A 21,402-nucleotide genomic window follows, 5' to 3' on the forward strand; every position below is an offset into this window, starting at 1 on the left:
ATATAAAAAAAAAAAAAAACTGGAAATGTAACATATAATTATTATTGTGCAACGTGATATTTTAAATAGTCTGAGGTCTCCTTATTTTTATGCCTACATATAAAATCATTCATATGAATTTTAAGGAAAGAAAATATGATTAATAACAAGCATGATATAAATTTATGCTAACAATTTTATCTCGCTAAATAAAATGCATGCAAACAGAAGTTACTCCCCTGCAGTCAAAGAAATATTACACAAATGTAAAAATTAAGAATGATTACTCATAAAATCAGTCTCTCATACTCAGTGAGACTAAAATATTGTGTTGCTACTCTGGACTGAAGATGCAATCTGTTCCTTTATAGGAACCATTTTTCAGCTGAGATTTTCCTTTACTATAATGCTCTGTGGAATTAGCTACAAAAAAGCCTCCAATATATTTCTACTGGAAAGGTAACTAATTTGCAATACAAAATACACACGGGAGCCACTGTGAAGCAGAAAAGTGCACCTCATTTCTGGAAAACAAAAAATGCCTTCAGTAAAGGTCAGAATTATACCTATAACAGAACTGTACTTGGTGAGCGACACAGACAGTCATACACTGCACCAAAATATCAAACCATTAGTCAAAAACTAGCAATTATCTAAAACTATAACATGTGGTGAAATGTTACTGCAGTTTAATTATATTGTCAAATATATGCTGCCTGTTAATGCATTTGCCAAAGCAAACATTACTACATTTGGTAGCCTTAACATTGGAGTATTAATAAAAAATCAAAAAAATAAATAAATAAGAGGAATTACAGCCCAAAACAATAATTACTGTCAATTTACAAATGTGTAAGGAAGTATTAAATATTACTTTTCAAAGAAAGGTTTCTGATACAGAGTAGTTGTCAATTTCAAATTGTTTCCAATTTAGTGTAAAGTGATTTTTCCATAGAATAGACAATTTATTTTATATAGCATGCTTCACAGCAGGACAGCATACAATGCTGCACAATCTGCTCAATCCAGTCAACATGGACTAATGAAAAGTGTAATAAAGAAATATTTCTGTAAAATGTAAGAAAAACAATAAGCATAAATACAAGTCTCAGCTTAGAAGTAAAACAAAATCCATAAACGATGGACGACGACATAAAGCTATCATCCAGACCGTAAGCTTTTTATGCAGTTGCAGATAAAGCAAGGGTTAATGATGATGGTCATGAAGGCTTCGCCAAAAAGAACAACTACGGCTTTCATTGATTAGGGAATGCAAGATGGCAACAGCACTTCAGGTTTCTTCCAAAAGTGATGAAATGAGCAGAGCTGATAACAAAGATATCTTTCTGTTGATAAACTATGGCCATAACTTGTAGTTTTTATACATACATTTAGAATTTATAAATATTGTGACATTAGTAAATGTCACCCATGTAAGCTGAGGGAGTGGCTTCCTAGTTTTGGGCAAGTAAGACAGATTGGAAAGAACAATGGTGAAGCACAGTTTTTGAAACTTCCCATTTTGCTTTCCCTAGACCATTTTGTTTCCTCTAGACTGGGGAAAGACTTTACTGGCAAAACCTGAAGCCCCATGGCTTTCATCTATGCCCCTTTTTTGCTCCAGCTCCTATAAAAGTGGACATACCACCGGAAGTCGGAAACTTTTGTTTTGGACCCTAATCACAAAAAAAGGCAGAGCTCTTCCTTTAAATGCTAAGAAGCATCTTGCCAAGTCCTGATGATCATTACATTGCTTTGCTGCTTCTTTTTTCAATTAACTAAACAGGGCCTTGGTGCCCCAACACCCTGACATTTTCTGGTCTACAGCAGTTTCTCCAAATTAATCTCAAATTAAGTTAACATGTTGCCTAAAGTACTATTGTATATCACAATACTTACTTATTTATTCCATATGTCCTTAGTTCTCTAGTTATATACACTCTGTACATACACACACATACAAGTATACACTGAATCTGCAGTTAATATACAGATAACGTCTTCATTCTGTTTGTTATCGGATTGCTTTGTAACATGCATGTTGACAATGTGTTCTATGAAGGAATGCATAAAAAGACTAATGGTCTGAAAAGTATATTAGTAATAAAGGTAAACATCTTAAATGTGTAAGAGACATGACAATGAACTGAGATCTCTAAGAATTCGATATTTTCCTTATGCCTGACATTTATATTTTTAGACTAAACCAATGAAACTGCATATCAATAAGAATTGGCATTCACTAAACTCAAAACAAGACACTTTTCTTTGAACTTCTAAAATGAGTGGCACATAACGTCAACTGTGTTTCTTAACTCTTTAAGGGCTAAATATTTTTACCAAAAAACATAATTTTCGGAAAAGCAAACAAAGCAATGTTTTCACATATAAATTAACAAAATGTCTGTTGCTGCGTGCTGTGGCTGATGTTGGCAACAGGAGCTGTGTGGGGCGGCTCGATGGCCAGCAGGAATGCGTGGGGCTGGCTATCTTTGCGGAGCAGATGTGTTGTGATGGCAGTAACAGTGTGAAGCAATCTGGTTTGTACCGCTTGTCATCATAAGTGGCGGTCCTCCCAGGTGAACATTGCTGTAGGACATCAGCTACACAAACGTGTTCAGCACCACAATCAGCTGGTGCTGGTACCTCACTTTCGTTTTTGATCTCCATCTCCATCAATTTTGGAGTCCGACAAGCCAGAGTCCGATTCAGCGATAACATGCAAAACGTTCTCCACGGAGTATGTTCCTTTGCGCATTCACTTTGGTTTCTCGTTAGATGTCAATGCCATTTTAGACATTGTTTGCTCTTCACTACTCATGCATGCACAGGGAATTGAGGTCAAATCAACGAAGCTAACTTTCCTTCTAGCAAAGGAAAGTCAAACTATAACGTAACAACGAGTTTTGTTATAGTTTACAGCTGATTACCGTCCTCTACCCCTGAATTTCAACAAAAGTCGACATCAGCCCTGAAAGAGTTCATAAAGTTATTTAGAGCCACACCCAATGCCCACATGTTATTAGGGTTTCTTTGAGTAAGTAAATTTCAAAATAAAATAATATTAAAAAATTAGAAAATACAACTCTTATTTGATTGATACATTTTGATATCTGAAAGAAAGAACTACTGATATTCAAGATTGCAATGAAAGCACCTTTAAATTAGCCTTGAAGTAACTTTTCCAAAATGTAATGAAACTAACCCAGGCAAATAATATCCCATCAGAAAGAGGGTACATTATATTTATTAAACAAACTAAAACATTTAAATACCACATTATCTATCATATTTCATATGACAGTGATTAAACATACCTAAACATATATATAACACAGAGGATCTCTACAGTATAAGAAAGGGCAAAGCAGCTTCGTTTTCCATTTGAGACTTTTAAGGTGCAAAGTGACATCCTTTTCATCTTCTGTAATGCTGTGGTGTGTTGGGACAGTAACATCACTTCAAAAGAGGCCCACCAAATCAACAAGCTAATTGTAAGAGCGGGCTCGGTTATAGGATACTCTCTGGACCCACTGGGGGAAATGGTGAAGATGAGAATGAAGACAAAACTGAGAGCCATTATGAACAATGTTGTTTCTGTATTTATTCTGCTTTAAAGTAGTCACTGTAGTATCATCTAACACTAAGCCAAAAAAGCCATTGCGCTGTAAGCTTCACAGTGCACGTTTATCTGACATTTACCAAATATGTATTTCTGGAATGTTACATGAAAATGTACAAGCAAAATACTAAAGAACCATTAGGCTAAAAGATGTTAGCAGGAACACATACAGTACAACTACTCCAGTTTTGCACATTTAAAAATCCCCACAAAGAGCTGAGCTGTTTTCCACAGTGACTGTCACACTAAAACTCAGGACAAATGGTTCTAGTTAATAAACTCTCAGATTGTAAGAGGAACAGTCAAGAGTAAAAATGAAAAACACAAGCTTTTTTAACAAGTCACAATCTATTTAATCTTCACGAGACTGCGGCATCGTCGATGATGCTGAGCAAGTTAGAGGCATTTTGCCTTCTATATCCAACTGAATGCTACTTTATCATAGAAACTTGATAAAACATAATCAGAAACTTTAAAGTGTGCACTTTCAAATGTACCGATTGTTTAAAAAAAATGTGATTCTTAAAATTAAGTGAATTCATCAAAATTGAAGCTTCTCCCTTTTCTCAGAAACAGCAGAATTTGAGCTACAGTGAGCCCAACCAAGCAGGGAATCGCGGTGAAATTCACATGTGAATATAACATGTAAACTGGTCTTGGCGTCCAAGAAGGAGCACAGCTATAGACGGCACTGTGTGAAGAGACGCTCATTCCCCCTATAACACACTTCCCAGCCAGAAAATGGAAATGATATTCTGACTATTTTTTCAACAGTTGATTCAGCTGGACATGGCATATTTTGGTCATTATGCTGGCAATGCTTGCCAAACAAAGTGCCAGCCTTGGCTGCTAGGCCAGTTAGGAATGTGTACTGTATCTTCGAAAAAGTGTAAGACTTGCTGTTCTTCTTAGTCTTTCATACTCATGCCGATCACGTAGCCTGTATGATGTAATCAGCGCACAGTGAAAAGCTATTCACCTTTCAATGTTGAATTCAAAGGAAGATGTATGGAGCTACAACTCTTTCTGAGGTTCCGGCCAGCTTATACTGCCCCAGTCTCTAGCAGATCACGCAAGAGCAAAGTGAACAGGAGAATGTACAAAGCAACACACCCGCACTCATGAGGCAGCAAAGAAAATAAATGTGTCATGGACACAAATACTAACTTTCTACTGAGACAGTATAAAGTAAACAGCCACAATCTTTTTTTTATCTTATTACTGTATTTATTTACGAGCAGATGAATTTCTCTCTTCACTCCTATGTGGCAAATTAAACAGACTCATCATGAGACACATAATATTTTGATACTGCGAATAACTACAATCGTTTTGTATAATTTTATACTGTATATTTTACCTTGTGCTCTATATGGCGTTCAAATTCAGACAAACTGTTATCTTTCTTTCACTCACAGTGCTACTTTATTTCTTACAAACCTATGTTGAATGCTGCATGCTTATTCCTATTCTAGCTCTGAAAATACCTGTTTTCCAATCCAGCTCTCTGTCTCTCTGCTTTGTTTTGTTGATCAGATTGGGTGGGATTGTTACCTGATTTTAGGTGTGAATAGACCACCCTAATACATATTCAGCAGTCAGACACCACTTCTTTACCCACTGTGAGCTATTCTTGAAACAGTTTAGTGACAATGAAAAGATTTAAAAAGTTTTTTGCCTTTCTGAGTGGATCATCAAACATATTTTTGTATGCTCAGGCATATAAGACCTTGAAGAACACACTTCAGTAATCAAAAAGCTTTGCCACAATGGTTTAGTATATGTTTTCAGAAAATTACTGTACATGTTGAGAACCACTGTTGACAATTTTTGTACTTTTGGAGCAATTTAGAAGCTGAATATCTCTTATTGATTACATATTATTGTAGCTAAGTGTGTGCTGAAAATAAAAAAATAAAACACTTCGGAATTATTTGAAAATTTCATGAAATTTTTACAAATGTCAGAGCATGACTAAATCACTCAAGTTCTTCATTTTAGCCCCAGTCTCGAGGGCTAATGTCACACAATAAAAATGAAATTAATGTATTCCATTGTTAAATAGGGCGGTATGGTGGAGCAGTGGTAGCGCTGCTGCCTTGCAGTAAGATGACCTGGGTTCGCTTCCCGATTCCTCCCTGTGTGGAGTTTATATGTTCTCCCTGTGTCTGTGTGGGTTTCCTCCCACAGTCCAAAGACATATAGGTTAGGTGCATTGGCGATCCTAAATTGTCCCTTAGTGTAATCTTCTTTATCCATCCATCCATCCTTTATCCAGCCTGCTTGGTGTGCTTAGTGTGTGTGTGTACCCTGCAGTGGGCTGGCACCCTGCCCAGGGTTTGTTCCTGCCTTGCACCCTGTATTAGCTGGGATTGGCTCCAGCAGACCCCTGTGACCCTGCGTTAGGATATAGCAGGTTAGATGATGGATGGATGGATTATTAAATAGTACTGACTGACTTCACATATAACTTTAAATAATAATGTTGAGAAGAGCCAAGCAGAATAACACCTTTTATTGGCTAACTAAAAAGATTACAATATGCAAGCTTTCAAGGCAACTCAGGCCCCTTCTTCAGGCCAGATGTAATGGGTTAGGGTTAGGGTTGATTACATCTGGCCTGAAGAAGGGGCCTGAGTTGCCTTGAAAGCTTGCATATTGTAATCTTTTTAGTTAGCCAATAAAAGGTGTTATTCTGCTTGGCTCTTCTCAACATTCATAATGGCTAACACGGTACAACACCCTAGTACTATAATAATGTTAAAAGGCAGTCCCATATAATCATAAACAGGAGATATTTGTATTACAGTTTTCAACTTTGGTACCAATTAATATAAAACATCAGTATACTAAAAAAGCTATGAGGTGTCATTTCAACACTGAATTTGGCAACTTAGAATTAGAACTGCATTCGTATGATTAGATTATTTAATAATATAAAAATATAATGCAAATAAGACTCTTTTGACATTTGCACTTCACCTACCGGCAGCTGTGAAAATAACAATATGTAAATAATTTGACTTGAAAGCAGGATTGACAAATTCAGCAGAAGAGCACTAAGTTGTCACGGTGTTGCAGGTAAAATACAAATACAGCACACATTATTTTTGATTCACAATAAATATGGCTGAGAATGCATACGTAACAGAGTACAGCAAAGAGCTTCATCCTAACGGTGCTGGATTACACTCCAACAGGCCAAAATCAATGTGTACCAATCAAACATGCATGAGGTGGCACCAGCAGTTTTTGCATTCTATTTGTTTGAATGTTCATTTGTATTTTATTCTCTCAGTTATATAACTTCCCATCTGGCCTAACCAGTACCAAATACTTTACCTCATTTTATTTTGAGCTGGTTTCTCTGGCCATATTTTTGACATTGCTGGGTGAAACTCAACTGCAAGTATTGTGTTACTAAAGTGATTGTTGCAGTGAGAGACATTCATCAGATTTGTTCAGTACTCACGTAAACAACATGAATGTGACTCAGAAAATCATCTTTGATAAGACAGGCTATTAAATTTCTATTTGAAAAATGGGACCATATAAAGAACTCACTCATGTTAATTATAAAACTTTTTTGAGAGTGGGAGTTTCTCCTAGGTTAGGGCAGATCTCCATCTACAAGAAAATTATTGTTCCTTTAATTTTTAAACATTAAGGGGAAAATATAGGAGCTGGGAACAGGAACAGGGAAAACAGGCTTGCCAGATGTACTATGGCTCTAGGTAACTGTCTAATCTGTTCTAGAATTTGGTACAAATACTCTATTGACGAATCTTGGATATGTAAATCTGCTATTAGTTACCTGAATGAAGAAAGGCAGAGAGTGCATTATTAAAAACATTGCTGAAAAATAAAACACAGTTTTGATGACTAGTTTTTAAAACCAGACCTGTACAGCTTAGAAAGGCAGAGATACAGACAGTAACAGCCTGAAGGCTAAAATGGAGTAAAGTAAGGTTACAAAATATACTTAAGAAAGCCTGTCTCTAAAACATTTTAATCACGTAGAAAATAAAATATGGCTTTCCACAATACTTCAGAATATAACTTTTAATAACTGTACCAAATGATAGCAATTAATGCGTCTCTCCCATTTTCCTCTTCTTGTGACTATTCTGCAGTGTCACTTGGTGTACTCTGGAATGGTTGTGCCATCATCAGCAAAGGACCTCTTGTGAGATGTGTGTTATATTATGCTGTAACTTCTATAATCCAGTATGTAATGGATCAATTACATTACTGCAATCTCAAACTAAATTTAAAAAAAATGAACACTTTAAGAAGCTTTTATTAAGTTTAAAACTGGGTCAATGAAAAAATACTATATAATCCTATACAGTATATCAGTATTCCTCCACCAAAAACATTTACATATCAGTATACACAATTATGCTCTACCCAGGGTTTGTTTCCTGCCTCACGCCCTGTGTTAGCTTGGATATAGCGGGTTGGATAATGGATGGATATACACAATTAAACCATGCCTAAAGTATTAAAATGGATGGTCTTCCACAATGTGCTGCAGCTAAGAAACCATTTTTGGGGAAAAGCAACAAGCAAAAGAGATTATAGTACGTGAATGATGAGTGACAAGTAGAAAGTCTTTGAAGAAATGAGTCTAAATTTGGTTTTTGGTTCACAGACACCAGAATGTTAGAAGAAGAACTTGAGCAAAAGTACACTGATGCCTGTTTGCAGCCTGCTATGAAGAATGGAGGCAGCTCTGTCATGGTCTGGGGGAGCATTTCAGCTAACAGTGTAGGACAGGGGTACTTAACTCCAGTCATGGAAGTTCACAGTGGCTGCCGGTTTATGCTTTAACAAAAGTTTATTTAGAACTCATTGGCAGTACAGTATTTACTACTAAATCAATGTTTTTTGGACTTAGTTTTAGTTAACTTTTAGTTTTAAACAGGTGCATTAAAGTTTTAATTGTCATCTGATTTCATAACTAGCCATCAGTTAATAATGAGGCACAAATGATAATGGGAGACACCAGGTGTGCCGTTTACATGCTTCCATTTTAAACCTGTGTGTATGCATCACAATACAATATTTGAAATAAATAAGAAAGGAGGGAAAAACCAAGAGGAGCACATCTGTCCCTGACCACAAAACATATGGATAGATAATGTTCTCAGAAAACAAAAAATCTACAATGTTATAAAGAACTGACTTGGAAGAATGACAGTACAAACAAGCCATATAATTAAATACCAAGTTTCTTTATCTGCTAGCCCTGGCTTCTAATTACAAAACTGTGTGCAATAACCTGCACCCACTGTGGACCTCCAGGACTGGAGTTGAGCACCCCTGGTGTAAGGGATCTGGTCAGCATCATTAAAATGATGTCTGCTGAGAAATAGAAACAGATTTTGATTCATCATGCTGTACCTTAGGAAAAGTACATTACTAGCAAAAAAAATATATTTTTCTGTGTGATGAAGACCACAAACACAATTAAAATCCACATGAAATAGACTTCTATAGATTCAACACCAACAGTATGAGACTGAAACTATGCAGAATTACTGGAAGAGAAAATAACGAAAATCAGCAAAATAAGATTTATGGAAAATCCTGCAAGAAGCTTTGAAAAAATGAACCATATTTCTGCTCGAAAAAACTAGACAGCAGCGTATCAAATCAAATTGCTTCAGTTTTCATTCTAAGGATGGCCTCACAAAGTAATAATTTGTTTTAAAAACAAAATATGGTCTTGTTGCTGGTTATTGCTGTCAGTGTTTGTGTTAAATCTAATGTTATATAGTATTTTCACAAGCCCAGATAGCTAGCTTCAAAAATATTTTCCTTGAATGGAACAAGTCTTTACATAGTACTGTACACATATACAGGGTGGTCCTGATCTAATTATGCAGATCCAGATTGTCTGGATGACTTTGATTTATCCGGGGAAGATTCCAGTTTGGCGCAAAGACAATTCTTCACGTCGTCAGTTCGCACACTTCTCGATGGTCCGGGATTTTTCGGGTGACTTTCTATGTAATAAACTTAATAAGTTATAGCATAATAAAAATTGCATCATTAGATCTGGACCACCCTATACATGTACACATACTGCCCAGTACTTTACATCTAGTGTTTCAAACATTATCAAGCATTTAATCTGTACTTTGTACATTTTATGATAAATGCACAATATGAGATCCAAGTCTGCCAACCATGCAGCTGATATTTGCAAAAGTTTTAATATTTTCCATTTTGAGTATAATATCATGCTTAAGCTCAAACATGGAAAGTGCCAGAAACTTTAAATGAAACCGACTTATTAAAAAAGTGTTATAAATTTATTTTAACATTTACAAAATTCACTATTTCCTACTAAATGGATGAATTAAATGCAATGCTTTTCCCCTTTGTATTCATTTATGTTACTCCAGTTTCCCCAAGCTGGCAGCCCAGCATATTCGAAATAAAATGCAATTCTGGTATCTGACACTTCAATTTAGCTTCTTCAGCGGCAAAGATCATCAACTGCACTGCTTTCCCCCATGATGGAAGATCACCTAAATATCACTTAACTGATCTGAGCTCTGCTGGTAATGCATACACTGTCTCCCCACTACATTACCGCCACACTGCCTTAGTACAAAAATCAATTTTTAATTGACTAGATTGTTTCAGGAATGTAGATGCTCAGCCACATAAAACCTGCTGATGGATTTTCCTACCTTTTCTTGCATCTCAAATGTAGCTAAATTTTGAATTCAAACAGAAAAATATTACTTGCTGTACCTAATTTATCTGCGGAACCAGTGCTGCAAGAATGAACAGAGACCTCATAGAAATTTCTGTTGCTTTTTTATGACACTAGGCTTCTCTTTAGATTTATGTTTACATTGATTTTTCATAGTAGCAAGTGTACAAATCCAAAGCACTTTTTTTTTAACACACTGCATATCTAAATATCTGAAACACGTTATTCTTGCCACAATAAATGTTTTGTGTTTTTTTGCGTGAAGTGAAAATGATATCAAAACCATGGTCCTTGTTATATTATAAGGACGTGTTTTGTAATCTTTATTAAGAACATTGTTTTAACCACTGACGCAATTAGAGATTATGTATGTGTATGATCTAATGAGTAAAATAAGGCTACAGAAAGTGGACAGAATAAAGTACAGCTACTGTTACACATGACAACACAAAAGCAAACCAGAGGGCAGATTTTGACTTATCCATTGTAACAAAACATCTGCGGGGGTTTGTTTCCTGCCTTGCGCCCTGCGTTGGCTGGGATTGGCTCCAGCAGACCCCTGTGACTCTGTAGTTAGGGTATAGCAGGTTGGACAATGGATGGATGCATGTAACAAACATTGTCCTGCAAAAAATGCCTAGCAATGGCATACAATTTCGGCCCAGAAGCACATGCGACTGGTAATGTCACTACTGACTTTACCATACACATGATTAATTTCAATCCCACAACTTTGCCTAAGAGGCCCTGTCTTTCCACAGTGAAAAAGACTCACTGTTCCTCAGCTGGATCCACTATTATTCTCCATGATGATTTATCAGACAATACAATATGGCTCTGTAAGCAAGCATCTTCAGAAAGGTAGTAAAAAGTGTGCACAGTGTTGTTAGTGGGCTTTGTCTGTCCATGAGACACAATACGAGTTCACAGATAGGACCTGGGAAATGTCTAAAGAAGATTCCAAGATGCTTCAAAGCTTGTTCTGCTTCCTTACAGGAGAGTTCAGGGACTGCATAGAAAGAAGCATCATCTATGAAGGTCACCGAAAATCAATCACAGGTAGTACCACCTAGGACAGTACCTTCTAAACCTACCAACTTCTAGTCAGGTATCCATGAAAGAATGAAATTGACAACATCTGATCTACAGTATTGCTGAGTTCTAGTAAAATATATCTAAGTATCCTTGTATAGACATATACATACTTTGTACTATCTCTGAAATTTCACAGTGCAAGAGGCTTATTTATCACTTGCTTTAATGTTGGGGTTGGGGGTATGTTTGTGAACACGGATGCCATTTAGTCTCAGCTGTATGCTGGGATGTAAGAAAATAAGTGGGTTTTAGCGCAGCATAAAACAAACTATAATACTGATTATTAAAGTCCACCAAAAAGATTTAAGCAAATAGATGTTAATGTCTAAACATGACACTACACTACACCAGCTATTACATTCAGATTTGCATAATATTACAGTATATTGGTTATGATATGATTGTAGCATGCCAGACATTTCAGTAAAAAACGTCTGTGTGGACTCATGACTATGATATTAATAGTGATTTACTGAACTGGTGCTTAAGATGTCCACTATGTTTAATGATACAATATTCTTGTGCATATATCCTACAGATCAACAGTTCTTGGTGTCAGGTCCAAGCACAATGCTATAATGGTAAAACACATGTTCACAAAATGGATGGTCAGACAGATCAAAATGATCAAAGACAAAGCTATGACATACTGTATGTAGAATACTTCTCACAGTTTTTGTTGGAAAAAAGAATGCTTATACACCAACCACATTTAGAATTGATTCCTTCAAAGATTTCAGATATAACTCTTACCATAAATCTTAACCTGTTACTGCAAGATACTGTATATTGAAAACCACATTTTCTAATCTTACTCATTACAGAAAACAGTTTATGACCTTTATTGTACTTGTGCTCTGAAATTACATTTCAAGACCAGTTTGCTAGCTTTGAAAAATAAACCATAATCACCATAAACATCACACACACACACACACAAAAATAAAAGTATAGATCAAAGCAGATTCTTAACCACTTGATTTTAAATCACAGACAAAAATGAGCAAATGAAAAATGAATGGATATTTCCCCTTTGTTTAAGTAAAACTGGCAAAAATAAATATATAAATCATTCCAAACATGAGAGAAAAAAGTATATGCAACACAGAAATGACTGCAATACGTTCCACAGTGAGGCTATGAAAAAGTACTACTATGTATACTGTGTCTAATATCTGCAAGAATCATTTGCTCATTTTGCATTATACAATACAATACAATACAATACAATACAGTTTATTAGCCCAAAATCACACAGTAAGTGCCGCAATGGGCTTTAACAGGCCCTGCCTCTTGACAGCCCCCCAGCCTTGACTCTCTGAGAAGACAAGGAAAAACTCCCAAAAAAACCTTGTAGGGAAAAATGGAAGAAACCTTGGGAAAGGCAGTTCAAAGAAAGACCCCTTATCTGGTAGGTTGGGCGTGCAGTGGGTGTCAAAAGAATGGGGTCAATACAATACAATACAATACACAAAACACAACAAATCCTCAATACAGTATAAAAATAAAAATTTTAGAAGCACCGAGAAGAATTTAACAGTAGATGATATCACATAATAAGATTTGGATATTTTTAGAGTCCTAGAGTCCATTTACTTAGAGGATTATGTCTGTGGTGGGCTGGTGCCTTGCTCAGGGTTTGTTTCCTGCCTTGCACCCTGTGTTGGCTGGGATTGGCTCCAGCAGACCCCCGTGACCCTGTAGTTAGGATATAGCGGGTTGGATTAATGGGTGGATAGAGGATTATGTCAATAATCAATGGAGTCATTCATTACAATACAAGTTCAGTTATAGTGCAGTACTTGGGCGCGTAATATTACAGTCCAATTCTGAGTTGTCAATTGATCTGGCAAAATGCCTTGGGACTATGTGAATACCCAAGTGAAACCCACCCATTTCCCACCTTAGCCAAGACAGCCTCCTGAAGCACTCAAACCCAAAACGTTCCCAAACATTTTGCCTTTTAACACTTTTATTTAAAATATCTTATTACAAATGAATATCAGTAAGAGAAACAATTTATCCATCCATCCATCCATTTTCGAACCCGCTGAATCCGAATACAGGGTCACGGGGGTCTGCTGGAGCCAATCCCAGCCAACACAGGGGGCAAGGCAGGAAACAAACTCCAGGCAGGGCTCCAGCCTTCACACACACACACACACACACACCAAGCACACACTAGAGACAATTTAGGATCGCCAATGCACCTAACCTGCATGTCTTTGGACTGTGGGAGGAAACCGGAGCACCAGGAGGAAACCCAATCTTTTTTATGCTAAAATAAAATAATTATATACCAAATCAAATTATTTTTAGCTGATTCATGCAAAAAACTGAGACTAAAATATGATTTTTTTTAAACTGGGTATACTCTGAGAGGGAGCCAGACACACTGATTTAGTTTTTGATCCTGTACTTTCACACACTACTGTAACACGCATCTGCTTTGCCTCAAGAAGTGAAATTCTCAGGATGGACTATTGCCCTTTAAAAGTATCTTACTCTCTTTATTGCCGTTTAACTCTTTCAGGGCAGATGTCGACTTTTGGCAACAGAAGGGGTTGAGGGTGGTAATCGACTGTAAAACAGTGACCAAACCCGCTGTTATGTTTTAGTTTGACTCTCTTTGCCAGAAGAAAACTTAGCTTTGTTGGTTTGACTGAGATTCCTTGTACTCTCATGAATAATGAAGAGCAAACAACAGCAAAAATGGCATCGACATCTGGCAAGAGATCAAAGTGAATACGTAAAGCAAAAATACTGCGTGGATGACGTTTGGATATTATCGCTGAATTGGACTCTGACTTGAGAAAAGCGCTATATAAACGTAATGAATTATTATTATTTGTCAGACTCCGATTTTGATGCAAGTAATCGAAAACGCATGTGAGGTACCAGCATCAGCTGATGGGTTCTGAGCTGACTGTGGTGCTGAAAACTTTGATATAGCTGATGCACCTATAGCAACGTTTGCCTGGGAGGACTGCCACTTACAATGACAAGAGGCACAAAATGGATTGCATTGTACCGCAACCTCTGTGACCGCCCCTGCACCACGAAAACAGCCTGGCTGCCAGGTTGACTCGCATTCCTGACAGCCGTTGTTCCACCCGTCAGTGGCGTTAGCTGCAAGAGATTGTGAACTGGTGGCCACAACACTTTGACCAGACACTTTGTGTTGATTTTTGTGTGAAACAATTGCTTTGTATGCTTTTCAGAAAACTGTTTTTTTAGTAAAAAATATTCGGCCCTCAAAGAGTTAAAGTAACCTCAGAAGTAAGACTTCCTTATGTCATCTGATATTGCTTACATCCTGATCACTTTGTCCTCCCTTTTACCCTCTAATCTTCCACCTCCATTACAGTGTAGTGTATCTCTTTACCACGTCGGCCTCAGCCTTCTCCTCCACATGCCCAAACCCCCCTAACCTATTCATCCACATTAATGTTTTCTCTTGTCTACAATGTTCTTCCCCTTTCTCAGTGAAACTCCACAGATCCAACTGATCTTTTCCCATTTTCATGAAATTAATTATCACAAGGTCTATACAATCTACTTTACAATTTTAACATCCAGGTGTATCTCTGTGAAGGTATTGTGTCCTCTGCCCCCAAGAGCAATATGTTAGAAATTGGATGGATAAATAAATGAAAAACAGAAGATGTATTTTACAAAACTGCTGACACCTACCTTAAACAGTCATAATAAAGTGAAAGCCAAATGAGTTTTAAAACATATAATCCTTAGTGGACACTTCATCTTCAAGTACACTTTAAAGTTTCACTTATCATACTTTCTTTTCAGTTATTGAATATCATCCTGCAGCTTCATCTAGGCACCTGAGAGGAAAAGTTATTTGTACAAGTGCCCACTGTTAAATAGTTACTATTTAAATATCTTCTAGATGACTGAAGTATTGTTCTTCAGCACATCCAGATAAGAAACAAAGACAGTGTGGCCACAGCACTGCAACGTAAGCCACCTGCTCATCATTCAGTCTTTGCCATCAACCTAGGCAAGCAACTTGACCCCCCAGTAAACCAACTGAAGCAGCGTGAAAATAACTGTCCAGATGGGATTACCAAACCCCTCTGGATAAATAATTCTCCTAAAAAAAATACGTTATTTTCGTCTTCCCCTTTTTAAGTGGCTAAAACTGCTGACATCAAAACAAGGATGACATTCAGTGTGAGATCCTGAGTATGACATTTAGCTTATATTTTTCTGAACAACAGAAATCTGGAGACAACTGTATTTTACACGTGGTATGCTGCTGCCTCCCAACTCCTGGGACTCATATTTGTTTCCCAGCCAGGACACTATCTATGAGGAGTTCACAAGTTCTTTTTCTGTCTGCAGGCTCTGGTTTCATGCCATATCTCAAAGACGTAAAGATTAGGTTAACTGGCGACTCTACATTGATCAGGTATGAGTGAGTGAGGATGTGTGCATGATTGACTGAGGATGTGTGCATGACTGTGTCTTGTAATGAGCCCCATCTAACATTGATTCTTGCGTCCAATGCTGTCAGGACAGACTCTGGCATTCAATTACCCTATCGTGGGATATGCAGGTACAGAAACTAAAAGAATCAATGAATTAATGAATGACTGAATGACAACTGGTCAAGTATGACAATAAATCTGTGCAAAACATTCTCTGTAATGGAGCAGTGTTAAAACCAGAGATGAATCCTGTCTTAAATCCAATGATTCCATACTTCTGACCAGCAGAACTATTGTCATCAATTATCTTTTACTCCAGTCGCCTGATAGAAAAGAACTTAACTAGTGAAAAAAATCTAAAGAGACAGAGAAATCAAATCATTTGACAGGCCTCTAACTTTTGTTTGACAACTAAACCCTAAGGCTTTCTTTACCTGAACAAAGGTGGACATTGGAATCATTGAGAATGCCATAATAAAAAAATCCAAACACTTGTTTGCCTTCTTTGCAGTAAACAGTCAAAATCCAGCCATCTTTGTTTTATTATTTGGGCTCGACAGCAGGTGTGTTTCACTTGTCACTTTGCAGTGCCATATTGTCATAAGGATTTTGGTGTGGGGGCTGGGTATGAGGAATCAGCAGCACTCAGCTTGGTAACACGCAAGACTTCAGCTTGTCTCTGTTGAAGTGCTGAAATCAGCAGGTTTACAGGGTCAGACTTTTCATTTTTTTTCCCTTCTCTCATCCTCCTACCAGTCTCAATACTTGGGTAGTAATCAATCTTAACTACAGCAATTCTTTTTCTGCGGTTCAGCTACCTTCGCGTTTCCATTTCAGAAAGCTGTGGCATCTTGGGCATTTTTTTTTTTAAGACATTCAGAAATGAATTGCTTTGTTTCAAGTACAGCAGGTTCATTAGATGATCTACATTATGGCAATACTTTGCTGCCTAATATATTATTAATCTACACTTTCATGCTGTTTACCAAAAAGGAATGAATGTTGGCAGTTATATAGTGTTCTCTATCACACAGGGGCCCAAAAGCACATTACAGACAAAGGAGGGGGCTCATTTCATCCGCCACTGAAGCGCAGCACCCCAAGGGGTTTTGTGAAGAAGCCATTTTGCTCAGTGCACAATAGGTAAGGTGGAAAAGGAATGGATTCCTTAAAACAAAATGTAGGAAAGCTACCTAGATTACTAAAAGTAAAAGAAGAATAATCTGAGACATAAAAGTAAGGTGAATCTACATAAGACCTTTACATAGCGGCAGGTTTTCAAAAAAAAAGCAAATGTGAATTATCCATTCACTACATAAGGGCTTTTGATTAAAGTATTTAAAAAAGCTACATTAAATCACTGCTAAGACCAAGAGACCAAGTACGCAGACTGAAAAAACACAAAGTTGGAAAGTTTAAATGTATCACATAAGATTCCTTCAAATAATCTTATGACCATGCGCTGGAGTACATGGGATGAGAAATGAATGAGTAACAGTTTTATTTGGGCAATGACTGTTTTGTAAAACAATGGTTGGCAAACCACAATATTGGTAGCTTAATCAAAAAGATTGACGCTCAGTGTCACTGTCACTTCTCCTGCTTTGGCTCTTATTACAAGAAAAATGAAAATAACTGCACAAATGATGCACCTAAAAAGTGTTTTGAGATGAGAAGTCTGGCGTCTAGTGGCTAAGGTGTAGAAATGTAAAGCACAAGGCTGTTATTTTCATACTTACAGTTATTTCAAATTGACAGTACCACCAAGGTAAACATATGAAAAAATGTATCCGATTGTTTTTATACAGTGTCTTGAAATGTTGTTCAGTACATGAATGTGCTACATAAAACAATGTGTTTTCTTCTAGGTTTTAACTGTATTGAAGAAAAAATGACAAACTTTGGAAATGTACTAGCTAAGTATGTTTTCTCTGTGGTAAGTGTAGATTCATTGCCACTATCTTTAAAAGTTTTGCATAATTTAATGTTATTTTTTTTTTGGTTTCTTTTACCTATGTTTAACTTCTGTAAACATCTTTTATTTTTTTAATTCAACTACATACTGACCTTCTTGACTTATTTATATGTTGTCATAACAAGTTGGTACGACACTAAAGATCACTAATCTCCTTCCTGGAACATACGTGTTACACGTTATTGTGGTTGATAGCGGTTGCATTCTTGTTTACTGACTTTTTCAAATGTTTAAGAGCCATTGGTTTGCAATATAACTCTTTTCTTAGTAGTTGTGAAGCCAAATCTGTTTTCAATAACCATAAAAGTTTTAACAACATTAACTACAGTTTGACTTAACAAATAGTTAAGAGGACTTCACTACTTCACTTCATCAGTTTTACTAATGTTTCTTCGTTGATGTTGTTTTTTGTTTTAAATATAGCGTTTAGACCTAAATGCCTTTACCTATACAGGGGGTCCTCAGGTTACAACGTCTCGACATATGACGTTTCGAGTTTACAGCGCTCACTCCCATAAAAACTTTAAAAAATTGAGACTATGTGAGTGTTTCGGCTTACGCCGTTAGTGTCGTACTTACAGACTACGTGGGCAAACTAGTTTGGTTGCGCGCAGCAGAAGACTACGCAGTAACGCGGTGTATGAGTGAGGGACTTGGCGAACTAGTTTGGTTGCTCGCGGAGGAACTGTTCCGTTTGTGTTGCTTTGTTTGGCAACTTTTTGGCCCTTATCATGGCTCCTAAACGAAAGTCAGTGTCTTCAGATGCTAGGGCTTCGAAGATGAGGAAAGCCATCACGATGGAAGTGAAATTAGACATTGTAAAGAGATCAGAAGGAATAAAGGTAAGGAATTTTTATTTACACTCATTTTTTGTCATTTTTTCTGTTACTACAGTACAGTGTACAGTACAGTATATTTTCCTTTTTCTGTGGCTTAGTTGTGTTTTTATGTTCTAGATTATGATTTTGCAAATGTGTTAGGATAGGCTACGGTGTGTTTCGACTTACACCAAAATTCGGGTTACATCACTGTTTTAGGAACGGAACTGTGTCGTAACCCGAGGAAACCCGCATTTCATTTATTTTTTCATATGTTTACTGGCAGGAAAATAAAAATTTCCTATACCACAGTAGAAGTGAATTTTAATATAAAATGAGGTTTTAGTGGTGGTACTCTTTACTCTTTAACTACAGAAAAACTGCATTTTAGAAAATGTACCTAAAAACTGCTAAATTCATCTCATACTGCAAATCATTAACTATTCAAACACCCAGAATATTAGAAAGACTAAATGGTAATCAATCACTTTTCAAATAATAAAAATATATTGTGATTATCTTTATACTGTGTAACCCCCCCCTAAAAAACCTCAAGAAGACTGCTAAGTAATACTATGCATGACCCACTCATACTTGTATGACTTTTACTTTCTTAGTTTTTGTTATAAGGCTCCTGCCTACTCCAAAAGTAAAACAATAATGAAACAGATTAAAATAATGCATTACAGAATCACTATTGTGCATATAGACGAGAATCTTCTTTACAGTTGTCCGCTATAAGTTTGAAAAATTACCAAAATTTTTATTATTAATTAATAATAATACATTTTTTTATTTAAAAGCACCTTTCACAGTACCGAAGGTCATTGTACAATAACACACATATACTTAAACAATCCAAAGCACAAATAAAGTTAAGAACAATAAAAGCCAATATTAAAAAAACAGGTTTAAAATCTCGATTTAAAAACAGAAAATGAGGCACATGCACGGAGCTCCAAAGGTGAGGCATTCCATAGCCGTGGTCCTGATACACTAAAAGCCCTGTCGGCCATAGTGCGCAAGCTGCATAATAGAATAGTTAATAGCAAGAGTCAGAAGAATGAAGTGAACGTGATGGAGTATATGGACAGATTTAAGAAGACAAGGAAGGTGGGGCTAGACCATGAAGAGATTTAAAAACTAAAATGAGAAGTTTATATTGAATACAGAAGGGAACAGGTAGAAAAAGCAATTTAAGAAGTGTAGGACTGATATGCTCCCGGGGTTTTAAGGGGGTAATCACTCTAGCTGCTTAATGCTGTACATATTGTAATTTATTTAGACTTGAAGCAGGGATATCAAACAGCACTGCATTCCAATAGTCAAATCTATTTAATTATTTTTATCAATAATTTTAAATTATTGTACATAAACAACTGATTGCAAAGCCAAATCATAAGGAAAAAATCAATTTACTTTATTTGGTTGATCTAATATTTTAAAATAAGGAAACAACAGGAACAGCCTCCCCATCACACCAGTCTCATCAAAGATATTAAACAAGAACCATAGGCATGTTACTGTTAAAGTTAATTTCCTGCTTCACCATAACACTTGGACACTGAAGCATTTAAAGACAGTATGACTGGTGGTGAAATGGGGCATAGATTATACATTAAATCAGAAATGATGAATGTAGAGGGAAAGCATTTAAATCTACCTCTGTACAGCTGCTATATAAAAATGCTTCAAGGAGATAAATCATGCTTGCAAACGAGTAAATAGCTTTTCAATGAAATTAATGGATTATTTTCTGAGGAAAGGTCAGCCTTGTTTCAAAATACAAATAAGTCACTCAACGTATTACAACATCACATCTTAATATGTGATATGTGAATGCTAAAGAGTCACTCCGTCTTGCTAAGGGCTTAAAACCTTGCCAAGTTCAACTTTAAAATAAGTGTGTACAACTTTTGAGATATGCATGTACACGGATGCTAATAAAAAACAATAAATGTTACAAAATGGCCAATTAAAATGTCTCTGTATTCTTAAATGATTACAAGTTCATAGAAAGCTGTTCTGTACAATTTATGTCACTTACCGCTTCATCACTCACTGTTTGCTCACTTGCTATTAATCTCATTTTAGCTAAAACTACACACTCTAGTGTTTGCAGTAAAGTACCAAAGCTGACTTTAGTCCTTACACAACTTTTCAATAGTCACGGGAGGGAGGCAACACAGAAAAGTGATTACTAAGCATACTGTTTATAATATTTCACCTTGTGAAGCAAATAACGTAATAGCAGATTCACAATAACTTAAGCAGTCTGTAGAATCACGTGACTCTTTTCCACTAGCACCACACATCACCACCTTTTTTTCTCAAGTATCTTGTAATGACTTTGATATTTCACTTCTCATGTAGTTTGTTTACATGTGTAGAATCTGTACTAATGATTACACCTTGTAATAAATGACTGATTTTCTTATCATGCAACATCACAAACTGCACACAGGCATTGATTTTAACCATTCATCTTGAAGGTCTGGATTTGCTGTTGTGTTTAATACTTGCTTTTTGTGTAAAATGGAGGGACAATTGCACTGGCCTAATGACAATGTTCAATATGATTTGAAAACGTTAGTAAGCAATAAAGTGAGTGTTAATACTGTATAAACAAAAATGAAAGTAGCAAGAAGGATTGATGCAAATGATAAAAAAGAAAAAACAGCAAAAACCACTACAGTAAGTTATGTTCTATGTGGGGAACTATATAAACATCTACT

General features: G+C 36.4%; 1 protein-coding gene across 16 annotated transcripts in view; it reads right to left on the minus strand.

The window, feature by feature from the left end:
- rbfox1 (RNA binding fox-1 homolog 1) overlaps positions 1-21,402 on the minus strand; it is a 2,577,027-nt gene that overhangs the window by 289,225 nt on the left and 2,266,400 nt on the right. The gene's annotated exons all lie outside the window — the stretch shown is intronic.

This window comes from Polypterus senegalus, chromosome 13, assembly GCF_016835505.1.
Source record: "Polypterus senegalus isolate Bchr_013 chromosome 13, ASM1683550v1, whole genome shotgun sequence".
Taxonomy (NCBI): Eukaryota; Metazoa; Chordata; class Cladistia; order Polypteriformes; family Polypteridae; genus Polypterus; species Polypterus senegalus.